Source organism: Panthera leo, chromosome C1 (assembly GCF_018350215.1).
Source record: "Panthera leo isolate Ple1 chromosome C1, P.leo_Ple1_pat1.1, whole genome shotgun sequence".
Lineage (NCBI taxonomy): Eukaryota > Metazoa > Chordata > Mammalia > Carnivora > Felidae > Panthera > Panthera leo.
Window position 1 is genome coordinate 149262507 of NC_056686.1, and position 20565 is coordinate 149283071.

A 20565-nucleotide genomic window follows, 5' to 3' on the forward strand; every position below is an offset into this window, starting at 1 on the left:
TGGAAAATCTGATAGACTCCACCAAAAGTCTGCTAGAACTGATACATGAATTCAGCAAAGTTGCAGGATACAAAATCAATGTGCAGAAATCAGTTGCATTCTTATACACTAACAATGAAGCAACAGAAAGACAAATGAAGAAACTGATCCCATTCACAATTGCACCAAGAAGCATAAAATACCTAGGGATAAATCTAACCAAAGATGTAAAAGATCTGTATGCTGAAAACTATAGAAAGCTTATGCAGGTAATTGAAGAAGATATAAAGAAATGGAAAGACATTCCCTGCTCATGGATTGGAAGAATAAATATTGTCAAAATGTCAATACTACCCAAAGCTATCTACACATTCAATGCAATCCCAATCAAAATTGCACCAGCATTCTTCTCGAAACTAGAACAAGCAATCCTAAAATTCATATGGAACCACAAAAGGCCCCGAATAGCCAAAGTAATTTTGAAGAAGAAGACCAAAGCAGGAGGCATCACAATCCCAGTCTTTAGCCTCTACTACAAAGCTGTCATCATCAAGTCAGCATGGTATTGGCATAAAAACAGACACATAGACCAATGGAATAGAATAGAAACCCCAGAACTAGACCCACAAACGTATGGCCAACTCATCTTTGACAAAGCAGGAAAGAACATCCAATGGAAAAAAGACAGTCTCTTTAACAAATGGTGCTGGGAGAACTGGACAGCAACATGCAGAAGGTTGAAACTAGACCACTTTCTCACACCATTCACAAAAATAAGCTCAAAATGGATAAAGGACCTGAATGTGAGACAGGAAACCATCAAAACCTTAGAGGAGAAAGCAGGAAAAGACCTCTCTGACCTCAGCCGTAGCAATCTCTTACTCGGCACATCCCCAAAGGCAAGGGAATTAAAAGCAAAAGTGAATTACTGGGACCTTATGAAGATAAAAAGCTTCTGCACAGCAAAGGAAACAACCAACAAAACTAAAAGGCAACCAACGGAATGGGAAAAGATATTTGCAAATGACACATCGGACAAAGGGCTAGTATCCAAAATCTATAAAGAGCTCATCAAACTCCACACCCGAAAAACAAATAACCCAGTGAAGAAATGGGCAGAAAACATGAATAGACACTTCTCTAAAGAAGACATCCGGATGGCCAACAGGCACATGAAAAGATGTTCAACGTCGCTCCTTATCAGGGAAATACAAATCAAAACCACACTCAGATACCACCTCACGCCAGTCAGAGTGGCCAAAATGAAGAAATCAGGAGACTATAGATGCTGGAGAGGATGTGGAGAAACAGGAACCCTCTTGCACTGTTGGTGGGAATGCAAATTGGTGCAGCCGCTCTGGAAAGCAGTGTGGAGGTTCCTCAGAAAATTAAAAATAGACCTACCGTATGACCCAGCAATAGCACTGCTAGGAATTTATCCAAGGGATACAGGAGTACTGATGCATAGGGGCACCTGTACCCCAATGTTTATAGCGGCACTCTCAACAATAGCCAAATTATGGAAAGAGCCTAAATGTCCATCAACTGATGAATGGATAAAGAAATTGTGGTTTATATACACAATGGAATACTACGTGGCAATGAGAAAAAATGAAATATGGCCTTTTGTAGCAACATAGATGGAACTGGAGAGTGTGATGCTAAGTGAAATAAGCCATACAGAGAAAGACAGATACCATATGGTTTCACTCTTATGTGGATCCTGAGAAACATAACAGAAACCCATGGGAGAGGGGAAGGAAAAAAAAAAAAAAAAAAAAAGAGGTTAGAGTGGGAGAGAGCCAAAGCATAAGAGACTGTTAAAAACTGAGAACAAACTGAGGGTTGATGGGGGGTGGGAGGGAGGGCAGGGTCGGTGATGGGTATTGAGGAGGGCACCTTTTGGGATGAGCACTGGGTGTTGTATGGAAACCAATTTGACAGTAAATTTCATATATTAAAAAAGAAAAAAAAAAAAAAGAAAAAAAAAAAAAAAAGAAATACAAATGAATAAATGACTTCTCAAATGTACCTTTCCGTGATTCTCAAGTATTTCAAGTCCTAACACAATGATACTAAAACATGTGGGAGATGGGTATGATTGAGCAGATACCAAAAATTAAACTCACATCTATTTGCAGGCTATAGTTTCCATCTATGTTTATGACTTCAAAAACAAGGATTTAATTTTTTAAACTAGTTTAATGGCCTTGAATTGTTTTTGAACAGCTGGAAATCTTTTACAGTACATCAAAAGTGATTACTCCTTCATGGCAAGAGATCAGGGGGTTTGTGTCTCTTGGATTGATGTTAACTCAAACATTTTTTTTTTTTTCTGAACACACACACAGTATTTTTTTTTTTAAATAAGTCTTTTATTCTGAATTCAGGGGCTATGAAAAAGCTTTAAATGCCCTCTGTAGGGGAGCTCAAACCCAACAATGCAAACATCTGACTTTATCCTTATGTTTCTTCCTCAAAAAGATGAGAAGGACACAGGGGAAAGTTTGCCTATTTTTATCCATGAAACAAGGTCACTAAATATGTTATGTCAGTTAAATCAAATTCCTATCTTTTAAAATGTTTCTATATTATATATCGGGTCTTCTTTTTGCTATAATTCAAGAGTGACATGGGTTCTGTAACTATTATTTTCCTAGTTGGTTATTACAGTCTGAATTTTTGGTTGACATTTCTGAAATAAATATAGCTACTGAAGCACTAGCATTCTGATTTAAAAATCTGACTACATTAGAAGAAAATTAACCTTTTCAAAAAGCCACTGTTCTAAGGAATGATTTTAATCAAATGAGCTTTAAATGTTGTACCTGCATTTAGAATTTTTAGAAGGATTGTAATTCCCCAGTGATCTACTTTTTGAAGGAGAGAAAAAAAAAATGAAATAAACTATGAGAAAAGTAACCATGAAAGTTATAAAGAAGATCCTAAATGAAACCATTTTTTTTAAAACTCAAATGTTTTTTAAAGTAACATCAGGTTCAGAAATCAAGGTAGAAACTGACTTTATTTTAAGTAGTTTGATATCTTCAAAGAAAAATATCAGGTTGTATAAATATTCAATAAAGAGAAAGGTTTCTGTTGGAATTCTGTGATATGTTTATTCATTTATTTCATATTTGATAGGTACTTACACTGTATAAAACACTGAGGGAGGAGTTAGGGAACTCTTGCAGAGAATTCCCAGATCTCTTGTACAGAACAGATTGTTAAGATATGAAACACTTCCTATACATATTAAACCTTTGAATGAAAATCATAGTGCACACAGTGTTTAGTCTACAAACTCAAGTGTACAAGATATATTTTTACTCTTAGTAAAATGGGCTTAATTCGGTATCCAAATCCTGATATCATAATATCAGGGAGATATTGAAGAGCATCTCACCTCAAGATGTTCCTTCTTACTCTGGGGTTCCTTCTTACTCTTGGGGTTAGGCTGAGATATTGAGGCTTGTTATGGATTGAATTGTTTGGCCCCAAAAGATATGCTGAAGTTTTAACCTGCAGTACCTCAGAATGTTACCTTACTTGGAAATAGGGCCATTGTAGGTATAATTAGTTAAGATGAGGTTGTACTGGAGTCATATGGGCCCTTAGTGCAATATAACTGGTGTTCTTATAAGAAGAGAAGAGAAACGTGCTGGGAGAAGACTGACATGAGATGATGGGGACAGAGACTGGAATGATGCATCTATAAGTCATAGAACACCAAGTATTGCCAATACCTCCAGAAGCTGCAAGAGGCAGGGAATGATTCTTCCCTATAGCTTTCAGAGGCTGCATGGCCCTGTTGACATCTTGGTTTTAGACTTCTAGGCTTCAGAATTGTGAGACAATAACTGTCTGTTGTTCTAAGTCACCTGGTATGTGGTAATTTGTTAGGAAATGAACACAAGGCCTTATACCAGGCAAGGTGTCATGGTGGGGTGGCAGAGCATCTGGTCTCTGGTCTTTTGGACACATAAATGTGAGCAGACCACTGTCCCTGTTTACCTGACTCTTCAGGCCTGGTAGTTTTTGTTGTTTGAATACCATGCTTGGGACTCAGGTACTTTTTAGGAGTCAGGAACCTCTGAATTCTTTGCCTGATGTATCAAGTGACCATGGTTAAGGCTTTGACACACCCTGGGGTACTATGCAGGAGGAGTAAGTCTTCCCCATTTTGTCTCCTAGCCCTGGGAGAAAGTTGACTATTTTGGCAGAAAGCTCCTTTCTTCTGCCTGCTTTTCCAGACTATTCTATTTCTTCTTTCAAAACCTGTGTCCCTTTTACCCTTTCTCAAGTCTTATAAATTCTCCTAAGGGATTAGAATTTTGGAAAACCTCAGGGAGAGGGCCTTCCTCTGTTTTTACCCCTCTCCTTCCCTTCCCCCAGGCAATAAAACAACAAACAATGGAGGAAAGCCTGCTATAGGTAGACTGGGGAGCGAAAGCATGGAAAATATAAGTAAGAAATGTCTATAAAGTAATCTACCAAACTATTATTCACTCACACATTTATTAACAAGGCAACATTAAATTAGTCAATGGATTTTTTAACTATTTGCTCAGACTCCTTATGCTTTGACAATAAATTAAGTTTAGCAGATTGGGGCTGAGCAAAGAGATCAAAAGAATAGTCTTTAACGCAATGTTTCAGTGTTGAAAAACTATTAATAGGTCTCTCCAAGATTCCATTTTAGGAAATTTTTGCATGAATAATTGACTGACTCAACCATATATGTTGCTGATCACCCCATGACAGGCGTATTGATTTTTAAGGCAAGCAAAGTAACCAGACACAACAAATTAAGAGCCAGTTATCTTGGCTTTCTTAAATCAGTGATTCCAAACCTGGCTCAGAATCATTGAGGCTCTTTTTAAAAGTACATGCCCAGATTTCAATCCTGGACATTTCCATCTGGAGTAAGATCAGGGAATCTGTGGTTCTTAAAAGTCCCTGGGTGATTTTGTAGAAACTGAGGGAAGCACTAATCTAAAAGATGAAATTAATTTAATAATTTGAGCAATGATTACTAATATAAGTATAGTCCAAATTAACACATATATTTAGTGTTTTGGGATACTGTCTTCTATCACCTGCATAACCTTTGCTTTAGCAGAATTAGTTCAATAGGTTACACTTACCTTTTTATTTTGATATCCACAATTGGCATTTAAAAGAAATTCATTAACTTCTTGGACATAAGTCTTTACTAAGGTCCCATTAGACTGGTAGGAAGATTTCTTGCCATTTGATAAAAGGAGAAACTGAGTCTGTTTCTAAGTGACAGAAAAGTTCGTCACTTACCAGGACAAGGGCATTCCCAAATATCCTGTAGCAGAATAAGCTTACATGTGTCCTGTATTATCCTGGGCCTTTGAGTACCTATTTAGACCTCAAATGACACTATCTAGTCCTCTTAATTTAACACTATTGGCACTTCTGAAATTAATCATCAAAGTATTCTAAATTAATTATGTTGTTTGACTGCTAATAAAAATGACTCATTTTCAGTGGAAGGCTGTCTTTAAAATACCTGCTCCAATATAAGACTCTCACCTACTTCATTCAGCAAGTATTGTAGGTGTGTATGTGAGTGTGTGTGTGTGTGTGTGTGTGTGTAGTAAGGTGGGCCTATCACACTCCTTTTCCCACTCTTGGCCAAGATATGCCAATCAGGAACAATAAAGCACCAATACAATAACAAAACAAGACAAGATCAGGTGAATTGCTTAACTAGATGCATCTAGTAAATTTAGAACAAACACAGTTGATCTGGTAGATTTAGAAAGACATAACACAAAGTCTATCCAACTGCTAGAATTCACTGGATAATTCAGTTCAGATAAAAATATACATACGGAGAAGCACCTAACAGAAAGACACCGTCTAGCTAATTGTAGGACAAGAGTCTTTGTTAAGTACTTGATGCAAAAAGGCCAAGTGCTGGTGTAAAAGGCTTCCAGGAAAGCAGGAAAGGAATGCTTACTGACCTAACCTGCTGGACCTTATCACTTCTCTAGAAGTTGCGGTATTTAGAATTGTTTGTGTAAGAAGTAATAAAAACCATGGCAGGCCGATACCTGTTAAGCTGCTGACACATGTTGTCCATGCAGCTCGTGGATTGGCTCTGTGTTCCTTCATGTGGGGGCCAGAGTAGTTTCATAGCCCTCATGCTGGCCAAACAAAGTCAAATCTGAAAAAAAAAAATCAACCCTGACCTCAGTGCCACCTTCTTTTCTCTCAACTCCCGGTTAAGGGTGATGTCACTTGCATTTGGAGGGATATGTTAGCTTTGGGAAGATGTCAGCTTGATTTGTCTGAATTGCTTTGCTGTTCTCTTCTCATAAGGCTGTTTTTCTGCATAGGATTTCTGGCTAACTAGCTTCTTTCCTTTGGTTTTCTTTCCTATTTTTACCTAGATCTGTGTTCTTCACTGGTCCTCAGAGACTCACCATCTGGTTACCATCTGATGTGATTCAGGTGTTACTACACCTGAGGATTTGAGTGGTGGAGTGAGGGTCTCTACTGCAAAATGCCCCCAAAAACTATTTCTTGGGAGGTTGCTTAAGATGGGTATTGCCACAGGTACTGCTCTCCTCTACATGAATACTTTGGGGAATATTTTTAAATGTTTCCGTTCAGTTTATTCGTCTTTAGTGGTAGGTTTATTATAAAATAATTTGCTAAGTCAAATGAAAACAGCAATAACTTGCTCAGTAACAAGATTAATATATTTTTAGCGAATCAGTGCCACTCATTATGGATTGTACCTTTTCGTTTGTAAATAAGGGGCTGGTAGAAAGCGCAAGGCAGGTTGACAGCATTGTGTAGGTGGTACAGTGACAACCTTAGAGTATACCACTTATAGATTTGTCTTTGAGTAATGGCAAAGTGACTCAACTTGCTACTTGGGAAATTTAATCTCACAGGAGTTTTCCCGAATTAGATGCATACACGGGGAAAAAAAATCCTATGAAAATCAGAGAAGCTGGTCACCATTAAAATTCAGTCTTGGGAGTTATTTTCCCACATTCGAGCTGAAAGTTTCCTATGATCCTCAACTTTAACACATTTCACATTTCATTAAATGGTATCTCCATGTGTTGCTCGTGCCAGAAACCTGGGAATTGTCTTCGACAGCTCTGTTTCTTTTGCCTTTGTAGTGAACGCGTTACCAAATGTGGCTGTGTCAACCCCCAAAGTGCATTTGAATCTGTCAACTCTTATCTCCATTGCTATCATCTTCTGCTTACACATAACCCCTCACTGGTTCTCCTGCTTTCGCACTTACCCCTTCCAATCAGTTCTGTATAGGGCAACCAACATGATCTGCGTGTGAATTTGTATTTTTATCCATGTTGCACATGTGCAGAGAATTATCACAAAGAATTCAGCAATTCTTACAATAACTACCCAGAAATAACAAAGAGCTATCCCTTTCCTCCTCCATTCTCAGTCCCCAGCAGTAATCACTGGTGCCCTTTTTAGTTGTTTAGCATTTATATTATATTTCTAAATTACATGTTTATAGTGCTTTCACCTGACTTCTATTTTTTAAAATGTTTATTTTTTTATTTTTTTATTTTTCAGAGAGAGAGTGAGCAGCGGAGGGGGAGAGAGAGAGAGAGAGAAGGAGAGAGAATCCCAAGCAGGCTCTGCACGGTCAGTCCAGAGGGCAATAAGAGGGCTTGAACTCACGAGCTGTGAGATCATGACCTCAGTCGGACGCTTAACTGACTGAGCCACCCAGGCTCCCCGTTGCCTTTCTGTTTTAAACTGCTAAGAACAGATACTACACTTGATCTTAGCCAAAAGGCCAAGAAATGATGATTTTTCTGTTTTAGATATTACCTTTTGACTTACTGTTTACTATGAAATGATGAGAATTTATGCTCTCCTGAACACCTCTTTCTCTCTTCTCAGCCCTACCCCACCTTCCTAATAGAATGTCATACTTGTGAGTTAGATCAAAATTCAGGGTTTGTCTTGCTCTGAGAATAATTTTTAATCACAGCTGAGTCATATGGTAGACTATTATTGTATTTCTTTTCCTGTTTGACTTGTTTCCTCTGTTAATAATTGCCTGGTTTTTGTTTGCTTAGTTATCTATATATGTATCACTAATCCATCCCTGATTCTCCACAAAAACTGGGAGCTCCAGTACTGACACATGGCCATGTTCCAATACAGTCTGGTGGCTCTCAAGGACTGCTACACAGAGGCCAGGGGAGTTATTTTGCCATTATTCTGAGGATTTCCATTACTTCTCTTTTGTATTGGATTCCCTGTCTCTTAGACCCACTGATTGAAGGGATTTTGTTCTGTTCTCATACTTGATTGAGAGAATTAATTCTAGGTTGGAAATCATTTGCGCTCCAAAATTTGAATTACTCCATTATTTTCTAGCTTCTAGTATTAATATTGAGTAATCCAATGCCATTGTGTTTCTGGATCTTTTCCATGTGACTTTCCCTCTATTCTATTTCTTGAGTCCCTTTTAGGACCAATGGGCCATGGTGTGGGTATCTTCTTGCTCCCTGCATTGGTTTTATTCCCTGTTTGTTCTTCTTTTTTTGCTATTTCCATATTTTGGTTTCTGATTCTCCCATTAGAGATTTTCCTCAACTGTCTAGTGATTTCTGGTTTTCCATTTATGTTCAGGGTGCTGCTGGGAGGATTCGTCAACAGGGGACTTTACTCCAGAGCAGTGGGTTTTGCAACCTAAGGCTCATGGGTCAAAGCTGACCCGCTGCTTGTTTTGTATGGTGCTAGGAATGGTTTTTATAGTGCTAAATGTTGAAGGTAAAGCATGAGGATAATAACATTTTATGACACATGTAACTTCTTCCCACTTTTACTCTAATTAGCCTCCTGTCAAGCACTGAGTGAATCCTCAAAGTTGGAATTCCTATATAGAAGAAAACCATCTCACCTCCACCTCCAAGGGCTATGTTCTTCAGTTGACCATTCCAACTAGCAGACAGCTCTAGCACCAATACAACTCAGACAGTTCAGGCACTGTCCCCTCAAACCTGCTTCGACCTGAATGGTTTGAAAACACAAAGCTGGTAGGGCTGCTCCGGAGAGGACGGTACTGTAACTGTTTGGTACCAAAATTGGCAAGTCCCAGATGGGTCCTATGGGACATTCTGCACCAGAGGGGCAGGACAGGGGGCTGAAACATAGCAGAGATTTGTGGGAACATATGCATACCCAGCACCTGAGGTTACTTATGTTTGCAAGGTGAATGAAATCTTTCAAATATGTTGATCAGCTCACATTACTCTAGTACTCAAACATTTCCATGGTTTCCCATCATGCTTAGCACTACCCCTAAGTTCCTGACCATAGCCTAGAAGGCCCTGCATGCTCTGGCCTCCACTCTCTCTCTCTTTGACTTCCTCTGCTGCTGGTTTATCCTTTGCTTGCTCTGCACTCCCCACACCAGCCTCCTCACTGCTCCTTGACCATGCCGAGCTAGTCTCTTCAGCATCTTTTCATTTGCTCTTCACCTTGCCTGGTGTAGTTTCCCACATCTGCAGATGTTTTGTCTGTTTCATTGGACACCCATTCCCCACCTTTGCTCTCTCTGTGCTGTAAGATTGATCCTTACAAGTTACATCTCCCAGCCTCCTTTGCCAATTGACTTCTAGTTAAGTTTGGTCAGTGAGAGATATTCATTTTGGGGGTGGGGGGAGAAGAAAAGGAAAGAAGCAGGGAGAGAATTTTGGAGATTTCTTCCCTTTTCTCTATTTTTGGGTAGTACCTCCAGAAATCACTGCATCTTTGCCATGGTCCCAGCATTTGCAAAGTGGCTTGGCCTTTGGGCTTGTTTTCCTTATTCTTCAGTCCAAAGGTCAACTGCAGATCTCTGGGTTATCTCATTGTCACCTGTTTGCTCTTAAAGCATTTCTAACACCATCATAATTAATCCTCCATATTAAACCTAGACAATTGTTTATTGGGCTACTGCTTTCCTGCTTGGATTCTGACTGATATATCTTGCTTTATGTTTTCCATAGCACTTTATCACTACCTGTTTTTACATTGGTATTGGTTTACTTGTTTATTTCCTGTCTCCCTTATTAGAATGTAACTTCCATGAGGCCCACATGCTTAAAGACTCTAGAGCAAGTATCTGAACCTGCTGAGGAATAGAGGGCTATGAATTTCCACTTCCTGACAATTCACCAGAAAGCTGGAAAGAAGGGCCAGCTATGTATTATTTTTTTTTGGTTGTTTTGTTTTTCTGGAGAAGAGTAGGGAAGGAGGCAGGCACATTTGGTAAGATGGAATCTGAGTCAAGTGCTACACAGAAAGCTTTAGCTTCTCTAACACAGCTTTTTTTTTTTAATGTTTATTTTTGAGAGAGAGAGAGAGAGAGAGACAGCATGAGCAGGAGAGGGACAGAGAAAGAGGGAGACAAAGAATCCGAAGCAGGCTCCAGGCTCCCAGCTGCACAGAGCCGGATAAGGGGTTTGAACTCACGGACCGTGAGATCATGACCCGAGCCGAAGTAGGATGCTTAACTGACTGAGCCACTCAGGTGCCCCTAATGAAGCTTTAACTATGTTCTCAATTATATTTTCAGCTTTAGGGAAGATGTTCAACTTCTGGCCCCAGGAACCCATTGAGAGTAATGGGAACTGTCTATGTAGAGCAGGTGAACTATGGGAAATTTTGAGCACATTAAGGGAAGGAACCTGCAGACCTGCAGGGGGAGGAGGATGCAGGGTTTTCTATGAAACTAAGCAGGTAGGAACTCGTGTATTAAAATACTGATAGTTGGGGCGCCTGGGTGGCTCAGTCGGTTAAGCGGCCAACTTCCGCTCAGGTCATGATCTCGCGGTCCGTGAGTTCGAGCCCCGCGTCGGGCTCTGGGCTGACAGCTCAGAGCCTGGAGCCTGTTTCGGATTCTGTGTCTCCCTCTCTCTGACCCTCCCCCATTCATGCTCTGTCTCTGTCTCAAAAATAAATAAACGTAAAAAAAAAAAATTTTAAATACTGATAGTTAACATGGAATTTGTGACACACCATTCTGTATCCTGTCCTAAGAGTTTTGCATTATTAACTAATGTGAATATATGTGACTAACAATGTGTAAAACTGTATTAAGCCACACATTTGAAAATACCAAAACTATCGCTTCTCGGCCTTTTGGCTAAGATCAAGTGAAAATACCAAAACTAACCACATACTCTATATGTTTAAAAGAAGAGCAATTTAACTTGTTCTTGAATTACTGATTTACTTTTGAAAGAACACATCAGTTATGTAAATAAACAAACCTATTAATATCAACCCTGGACACATACCAGCATATAGAAGGAGTAAGTGTAACTCACTTGCTAAACACTAAAGTAACAGAAGTGAAAGATGGCTTCTTGTCTCCTCACAGAGGGCCATGTACATGTACATGTGGGTCTCTTCTACATCATACCATTTTATTTTATTTATTTTTTTTTTTTTTTTTTTTTTTTTTTATACCATTTTAGTAGCCGCTTTCATTTCTAACAGTTATTTAGGAGTATGGGTTTTAATTTCCAAGTAGGTAGAATTGCTTGGGTATTTTTTTTATTATTTATTCTAATTTTTTTTGGATTATGACTATAGAATGTGGCCTATAAAGTCTCTTTCTTTTTCTCTTTCTTTTTTTCTTTCTTTTTTCTTTCTTCTTTTTTTAGTAAGCTTCACACCCAGTGTGGAGCCCAGTGTGGGGCCCAAACTCATGATACTGAGATCAAGACCTGACCTGAGACAAAAAATTGAACACTCAACCAACTGAGCCACCCAGGCACCCCTTAAAGTCTCTACTTTAAAGTTTTTTGCTAATGACATCTTTTTGTGGACACTACACAACTGATTTTTTAAATACGTCATGGGCATGTAGGAAGAAAAATAATATTGTCTATTTGAAGCATCTCTCCTTACATTATTATGAGTTGCTTATTGTATCTTTTTTCTTACTTATTTTGTATTATTCATACTTTTTAGCCTACTTCTGAAGAGATATTTTTAAATCTCTCACAATATCTTGGATATATTTGCATTTCTAAAGATTTTTCTTGTTTATATGCTGTTTTGTGCATATAGATGTATGAATGTTATCTTTTTTTGAAAAATATGACTTTTATGACTTGTGACTCATCATATTTTCTCTTTTTCCTGTTTTGCACTTGGAACCTTAAACTTAGCTTATGTAATATTAATGTTTCCTCTGCTATTTATTTTTGTGATTACCTAGTATTAGTTTGCTCTCCCTTTTGTGTTTAGCTTTAAAAAACATCCACTGTTGAACGTGGTTTTCTTATAAATAATATGTAGCTCAGGCTTAAAAATGTTTTCTTTAATACTAAAGTAACAGTACTTGTTTTTAAATAAGAATATTCTATCTGGTCACATTCAAGGTTACGATGGATATACTTGGTTTTGTCCAATCTGGCTGAATTAATATTCACATCTTAATTCGCTATGCCCTTATTTCTTTTTATTTTTGCAAGTGATCAATTTACTTTTCATTCTTTAATTTCCCTTTTCAGTTTGGAAGTTCTCTTGAATATTTCTATTTGGCCATTGGTATATTTCCCTTTTATTGCCCTTTTGATCAGACACATATTTATCCATTGGATTGACCCCAAATTTTCTACTATGCAAAAACTCAGGGCCTTTAGTCAAGTCATAAGTGAATGATGCATCTCAAGAAGCAATGTTTTCTTTCTCTGATAAGGTTTCAGAAGCTTAAGACATTATTGGGAAAAAGTAGGTGTGTTCCAACAGTAGAGTTTGTGAAGAAATTAAGACCAGAATAACAAAGGAGACAGTGGCCTCATTGAGTAGCCACACAGGGCCCACAAGGTGAGCCACAGAGTTCTGAAAATGGGATTAAGAGTCATCTGGTACATATGCAATGGAGGATCTGCACATGGGCCTTTAGTCTGACTTGTAAGAACTGCCCTCCCTAAGTCTTACAGGGTATGCCTTAGGAGAAGGCTCTGGTTCCATCTGGCCAGGTGGTCAGAGGAATGCTAACAAGTCCGAGGTTGGGAAATATAAATTGGTCAATCTCTCTATGGTGGGAAGCCTAATGATCAGTAGTAAGAATGACCAGAATTTTATATAAGTGTGCAATAGCAATTAAACACATTACTGATTCCTTATGTTCTTTCAGTAAAACATGACAGTAATGAACTTACATAGATGACTCTAAAACTGCAATGGTCTCCATGAAAACATGAATGCATTGTTCATTAGGGAATCTAGTTCTCATCTCTTTATGAGGCAGCACTGTGTTTCCCTCAAAGTCTCTGAGACCAGCTTCCCCAGGCCTCTGTGACTTTAAACTTCTGCTTGACAAGAACATCACTGTCTTCCAACGGACAGAATATAAAGCAGGGCCTGAGTGGAGGCTGCAGCCCCACAGAGCCCACCCCTCTGGCTTGTTTCCTCCCTATTCTACTCTTCTTTCTCATTCTGTGTTTTTCAGTTAATCTTGAAAATCCCACCTTGCCTGCTTTCTCCAACATATTTAGATTCTAAACTTGGTTCACAATTTTGCTCAAGATGAATCTTTTCCAAAAGAATTCCATGACTCAGCCCATTTTATAATTTAGGCTTTGTGTCTCCTCTCCTAACCTTAAATATTTATGTATTTTTTTTTCTTTTTCCATCAATATAAAAAGCTCTTTAAGGTCATAAAATGTGTCTTTTGCTTAGTTTTCTCCTTCTTTACTCTAGAATAGTTGTATGTGGGTCTTAAATACTTTTTTAAAAAGTTCATTTAATTGATGTTTGCACTGGAAGTATAGAAATAGGCAAATATAAAAATGGAAGAAATAATTTTTAAGACCAGCAGAGCAGCATTGCAAATTATTTTAGGAAGAGCTATTGAAATATCAATGGATAAGAAAAACTATTTTTAGAACTGTGAGAATCAGTGAAGCAGAATTCTAGCATTAAATGGTGTTATTGAAAATGATGAAAGAACCAACAACACAATAAAAATGGATGAAGGATATAAATACATTCCCAGAGACAGAAACACAAAAGCCTCTTGTTAAACACATGAAGAGATACTCAACCTCACTCATAGTAAGAGAAATTCGTATTAAACTGATAGGAAGTTCTGATTCTTATCAAGACAGAGTGAGAGGAATCAGATGTAATCTTCTGTCTTAATAAAATAGAAAACTAGACAAAATATATGAGAGTTTTCAGACATTAGGCAACAAGCAGTCCAGGTCTGTGATCCCTGAAAAAAAATAAACAAAAACAAAAAAACAAAAAACCAACAGTGAACAAACAACAAAAAAGAAAGAACTATATAGTAGTCTCTCCTTATCTGTGGTTTTGCCTTCTGTAGTTTTAGTTACCATGGTCAACTGTGTTTGTTAGTAGCCTAACGCTGCATCACAGTGCCTGCGTCATTCACCTCACTTCATCTCATCACATAGGCATTTTATCATCTCACATTATCACAAGAAGAGGAAGGTGAGTACAATATAATGAGGTATTTTGAAAGAGAGAAAGAGACTACATTCACGTAACTTTTATTATAATGCATTGCTACAATTGTTCTATTTTATTATGAGTTCTTTGTTAATCTCTTACTGTGCCTAATTTAGAAATTAAACATTATCATAAGTATGTGTGTATAGAAAAAAATATATATATATGGTTTGATGCTATCTGTGGTTCAAGCATCCACTGATTTGTCTTGAAATGTATTCTCCACAAATAAAATGAAACTACTGTAATTGCTCTAGCTTGTTGTGCCTGGACAGTTTCTAGGCTTCGGTGCAGAAAGAGGGAACCCAGCAGAATAGACTCTCTGGCTGAGAAGAGGACAAAGATTAGAATCCAGGGAAGCCAAAGGCTAGAAATCATGGTGCAGATACTGGAAAGGAGGAACTGTCTCAGAGAGAAGTGGATATCTGCAGCAGGGTCTCTTGAGTCTTTTGGTGATTACTAATGTATACATGCATGAGAAGAAACTACCTGTAGCTGGGTTAAAAACCACTCAAGGTCAGTAAGTAGTCAAATTCAAGGATGTCACATAAGGTTGGAAATAGTTGGTGTTTATGCCCGCCAGAGTAGAAAGACCTAGTACTTAGGCAATGATTAGAACCCTAAGTAGGGCTAAATTGGCCCTAGACTAAAGTCTGATCTACACTTATTCTAACAAAGTTTAGAAGCAAGCCTTAAAATAATGCAACTGATTTCAAATTACTTAAGCATAAAAATAAAACATAATATTATTTAAAGGAATACAAAACATCCAGCAACAAGCACCATATAATCATTAAGTCCAAAAACCTACCAGGCATCCAAATATGCAGACAATATAATCCATAACTAGGGAAAAAACAATCCGTACAAACACTCAGACAGAATGATGAAACTAGCAGACAAGAATATTAAAACAGCTATTATACATATGCTTAATGTGTTTAAGAAAACATAAGCAGTATGAGAAGAAAAGTGGGAGACAAAAAATAAATGATATTTATATAAAGAACATTTTAGAGTTTTTAAGTAAATGACAGTCCAATATCTGAAATGAAAAATGTACCGGGTGAAATTAACATCAAATTAGTAATTGTGGAATAAGTGATCAGTGAACTTGAAGACACAGCCATAGAAACTATCTGAAATGAAGCACACAGAGGAAAACAAGACGAAAAAAATAACTGGACAGCAGTAACCTATAACCTTATGCAGTCTAATATACATTTAATTAGAGTCCCCACTCATAAGTGGAGATAGAAAACATATTTAAAGAAATACTGATCAAGAACTTTCTAAATTTGGCAAAATTTCAAACTCATAAATCTAAGAAACTCAACAAATCCGGCATATTTTACATACAGGACAAAGCACACCGTAATCAGATTGCTGAAAACCACTAACAAAGGGAAAAAAAAGTCTTAAAAGCAGAGAATACAGACACATTATGCTCAGAGGAACAAAGATAGGAATGATAGAAGAATTCTTATCAGATGTTATGCAAGCCAGAAGATAGTACACAGACATCTTTAAAGCACTAAAGGAAAAGAAATCTGTCAACCTAGAATTCTTTAACCAGTCAAATTGAGAAGTTAAAAAAAAAAAGACATTCAGAAATATAAAAGCTGAAGGAATTTATCATCAGTATGTCTGTACTTCAAGAAATATTTTTAAAAATTCATCAGGGAGAAGAATATAATACCAGAGGGAAATTTGGATCTATGCAAAGAATGATGAACACTAGAAATGGAAAAAATATGGGTAATATAACTGACATATTTTTCTTACCTTAATAATTTCTTTAAAAACAAATTATCTGTTTGAAGCAAAAATATCAACAATGTATTATGGAGGTTATAGCATATGTAATAGTAAAAAGCATGACAAAAATAACAAAGGACAAGAAGGAGAATATGGAAGTAACTGTTGTAGGGTTCTTACCCTTCTCCCTACATAGGGTATAATATTATTTAAAAGCAGACAGTGATAAGTTAAAAATGTAAATTGCGAACCCCAAGGTAACCACAGTAGTAATGAAACAAAGATACATAGCTAAGAGTCAATAGTGAAGATAAAATGGTTTCATAAGAAAACACTCAGTTAACCTAAAAGAGTAGGAAATGGGGGGCAGGGAAGAAATAGTGAATGGAACAAAAAGAAACAAATAGAAAAGTAGTATATTTAAACTCAACCACATTGTTAATCACATTAAATGTAAATAGTCTAAATGTCCCAATTAAAATGCAAAGATTGTGAGATTGGATCCAGAACCCCAAAATCTAAAAACACAGGTTAAAAGTAAAAAAATGAAAAAATAATACCATGCAAACACTTATTAAGTAAAAAAGTTGAAGTGGCTTTGTTAATATCAAACAGAGTAGAATTGAGAACAAGGAACAATAACAGGGAAAGAAGAACATTTCTTTAATAATAAACAAGTCAGTTTATCAAAGGCATATAGGAATTGTAAATGTGCATGCACTTACTAACAGTGCTGCAAAATACATGAAGCAAAAACTGATAGAACATAAAAGAGAAATAGATAAATCCACAATTACAGGCAGAAATTTTAACACTATTCTTTCAGTAATTGATAGAGCAAGTAGACAGAAAATCAGAAATGATATACAATAGTCAAACAATACTGTCAACCAACCTGACCTAAGTAATATAGAACATTCCATCTAAGAACAGAAAAACCTACATTCTTTTCAAATGGACACAGAACATTTATCGAGATACCAGAATCTGGGCCATAAAACAAGTGTCAGTAAATACAAGATTGAAATCATAAAAAGCATGTTTTCTAATCAAAAAAGATTTAAGTTAGAAACTGATAACAGGGAGGTGCCTGGGTGGCTCAGCTGGTTAAGCTTCTGACTCTTGATTTCTGCTTAGGTCATGATCTTGTGGTTAGAGAGTTCGAGGCCTACATAGGGCTCTGCAGTGACAGTATGGAGCCTGCTTGGGATTCCCTCTCTCTCCCTCTCTCTCTGCCCCAACCTCCCTCTCAAAAAGATATCTGAAAATCCTAAATATTTGAAAAAATTAGTCAACACATTTCTAACTAATCCATGGTTCAAAGAAGAAATCACAATGGCGAGTTAGAAAATATTTTTAGATGAATGAAAGTGGGGCACCTGGGCAGCTCAGTCTGACTTCAGCTCAGGTCATGATCTCTCAGTTCGTGAGTTTGAGCCCCATAACAGGCTCTGTGCTGATAGCTTGGAGCCTGGAGTCTGCTTCAGATTCTGTGTCTCCCTCTTTCTTTGCCCCTCCTCTGCTCATGGTCTGTCTGTCTGTCTCTCTCTCTCTCTCAAAAATAAATAAACATTTAAAAAAATTTAAAAAGATGAATGAAAGTAAAACAGAACAAAATAAAATCTGTCAGGCATAGCCAAAACAATATTTATTAAAAGGAAATTTATACCATTAAGTATATTAAAAAAGGAGAAAGTTCTTAAATCAATGATCCAAGCTTAAATCTTAAAAAAACTAGAATAAGAAAAGTAAAGAAAGCTTAATGTGAACAAGAGGAATGAAATAATAAAGACAAAGCCAGAATCTTTGTAATAGCAAATAGGAAGACAACAGAGAAAAACAACAAAACCAAAAGTTGGGTTTTTAAAAAGATTAGTAATATTGATAAACTTTTAGATTGATCAGAAAATAAAGAAATAAAATACAACCAATATTAAGAATGGGAGAGGTGAAATTACTCCAGATTCTACAAGTATTTAAAAGATAATAAGGGAATATTATGAACAGCTTCATGGCATCAAATTTGATATAAAAATAAAATGAACAAATTTATGAATGACACAAATTAGGTAAATACACTTAAGGAGAAATAGATAACACAAATAGTCCTAAATTTACTCAAGAAATTAAGTAAGTAGTTAAAAACTTGTCCAAAAAGAAAATTGTATGTCAAGAAAGGTTTACTGGTTAATTAACCAAATGTTTAATTAAAAAAAAAAAAAAAAACAAAAAACCTCCACTATTTCTATGCAACCTCTTCCAGAAAACACATGAGAAAGGAACACTTCTCAACTCATTTTATGAGGCCAGCATAACACTGATACCAAACCCATAAAAGACAAGGAAAAAAACTAGAGACCACCAATCTTCATGGACACAGAGGTAATAAACTTTGACAAAATTTTGGTAAATCATATCCAACAATAAAAAGATAATGTATCATGACCAAGTGGCATTCATCATAGGGATACAAGGTTGTTTTCGCATCTGAAAGTCAATCAATGGAATTTACCACATCAATAGACTAAAAAAGAAGAGTCCTATAACCATCTTTACAGATGCATAAAAAATATTCGACAAAACTCAACATTCATTCATGAAAAAACTCTCAGCACAATACAAATAAGAAGGAACTTCCTCAGTATGATAAAGAGAATTTACAAAAACTTACATCTTACATCGCAATTAATGGTAAAAGACCAAAGCATTTCTGCTCAGATTAGGAACAAGACAAAAATGTTTACTCTCATCATTTTTTCCCCAACACAGTACTAGAGAAATTAACTGGTGCAATATGGTTAGGAAAGAAATAAAGGCATACACATAAGAAAGAATATTATTCTTTACAGATAACATAATTACCTACCTAAAAAATTAATGAGTGAATTTAGCAACAACTTATGATATATGGCCAATATACAAAAATCAGATGTATTTCTATGCTATCAATAATTGGAAATTAAAATGAAAACGCCATTTACAAAAGTATCAAAAATGAAATATTTAGGATTAAGTTTTAAAAAAAATATTTAAAATATGTGCAACAGAATCTATAAAACATTGCTGAGAGAAATAAAAGATCTAAATAAATGAAGAGAAAGGCCATCTTTATGAATTAGAAGAGTTACTACTGTTAAAATGTCAATTTTCCCCAAATTGATATATAATTTCAGCATGATCCCAATAAAATTTAGCAATATTTATGAATCTCACAAGGTGAATCTATAATGTATATAGAGATAAAAAGGAACTAAAATAACCAACATGCTTTTGAAGAAGAGCCAAATTATAGGATTTATGCAATCTGAATTTGAGTTACCATAAATAACTCATTAAGATAGCATCTTAATAGTGTCTCATTAAGTATCTCATTAAGGTAGCGTAATATTGGTGTATAGAGCAATGGAACAAAATAGAATCCAGAAACAGACTCTCATATATATGGTCATCTGATTCTTGACAAAACTGTCGAGGGTATTCAACAGGGGAAATATAGTCTTTTCAATAAATGGTATTAGAACAAATGAATATCTGATTCTAAGATGAAACACAACTGTTACCTCATAACATACACAAAGATTAACTCAAAATGTATCATAGAAATATAAAAGCTCAACTAGATAACTTCTAGAAGAAGATATAGGTGAAAATCTATGTGACCTTGGTTAGCAGAGATCTGTTAGATAGGAAACCAAAAGCACAACGTATAAACTAATAAGTGGTTACACTGGACTTCTTTAAAATAAAGAATGGGAATATTTTGATATGCAAAAGACTCTTTTAAGAAAGAAGGGCAAGCCATACCCTGGAAAAAATATTTGTGAAAATACATATCTAATAAAAGACTTTAACTGGAACATATAAGAATACTTAAACTCAATAATAAGAAAACAACATGATAAATATTGGGCAAATATCTGAATAGACATAGATATGTGAATGGCAAATAAGCATATGAAAAGATGTTCAACATCATTATCATGAAGAAAAAGTAGATTAAAGCCTCAATTACCATTGCCTATCCACTAAAATGACTACGGTTAAAAACTGACAGTATTTTGCATTGGGAAGGATATGATTCAAATGTAACTCTCACACATTGCTGGTGGGAATGAAAAAGGTACAACTTTCAAAAACAATTTGAGTTTCTTTTAATGTTAAAAATATACAACATACAACTCAGCAATACCACTTCTAGAGTATCTAAGGTATCCAAGAGAATTAAAACATATTTTCACACAAACGCTTATACTCAAATATTCATGGCTTTCTTAATAATAACCCCAAACTGGAAATAACCAACATGTCCATCACCTG

At 36.3% G+C, this 20565-nt stretch overlaps 1 pseudogene; it reads right to left on the reverse strand.

Annotated features, from left to right (window-relative positions):
* Window positions 1–7667: 7667 nt before the first annotated feature.
* LOC122229114 lies at window positions 7668–7813 on the reverse strand (annotated as a pseudogene).
* Between the last annotated feature and the right edge of the window lie 12752 nt (window positions 7814–20565).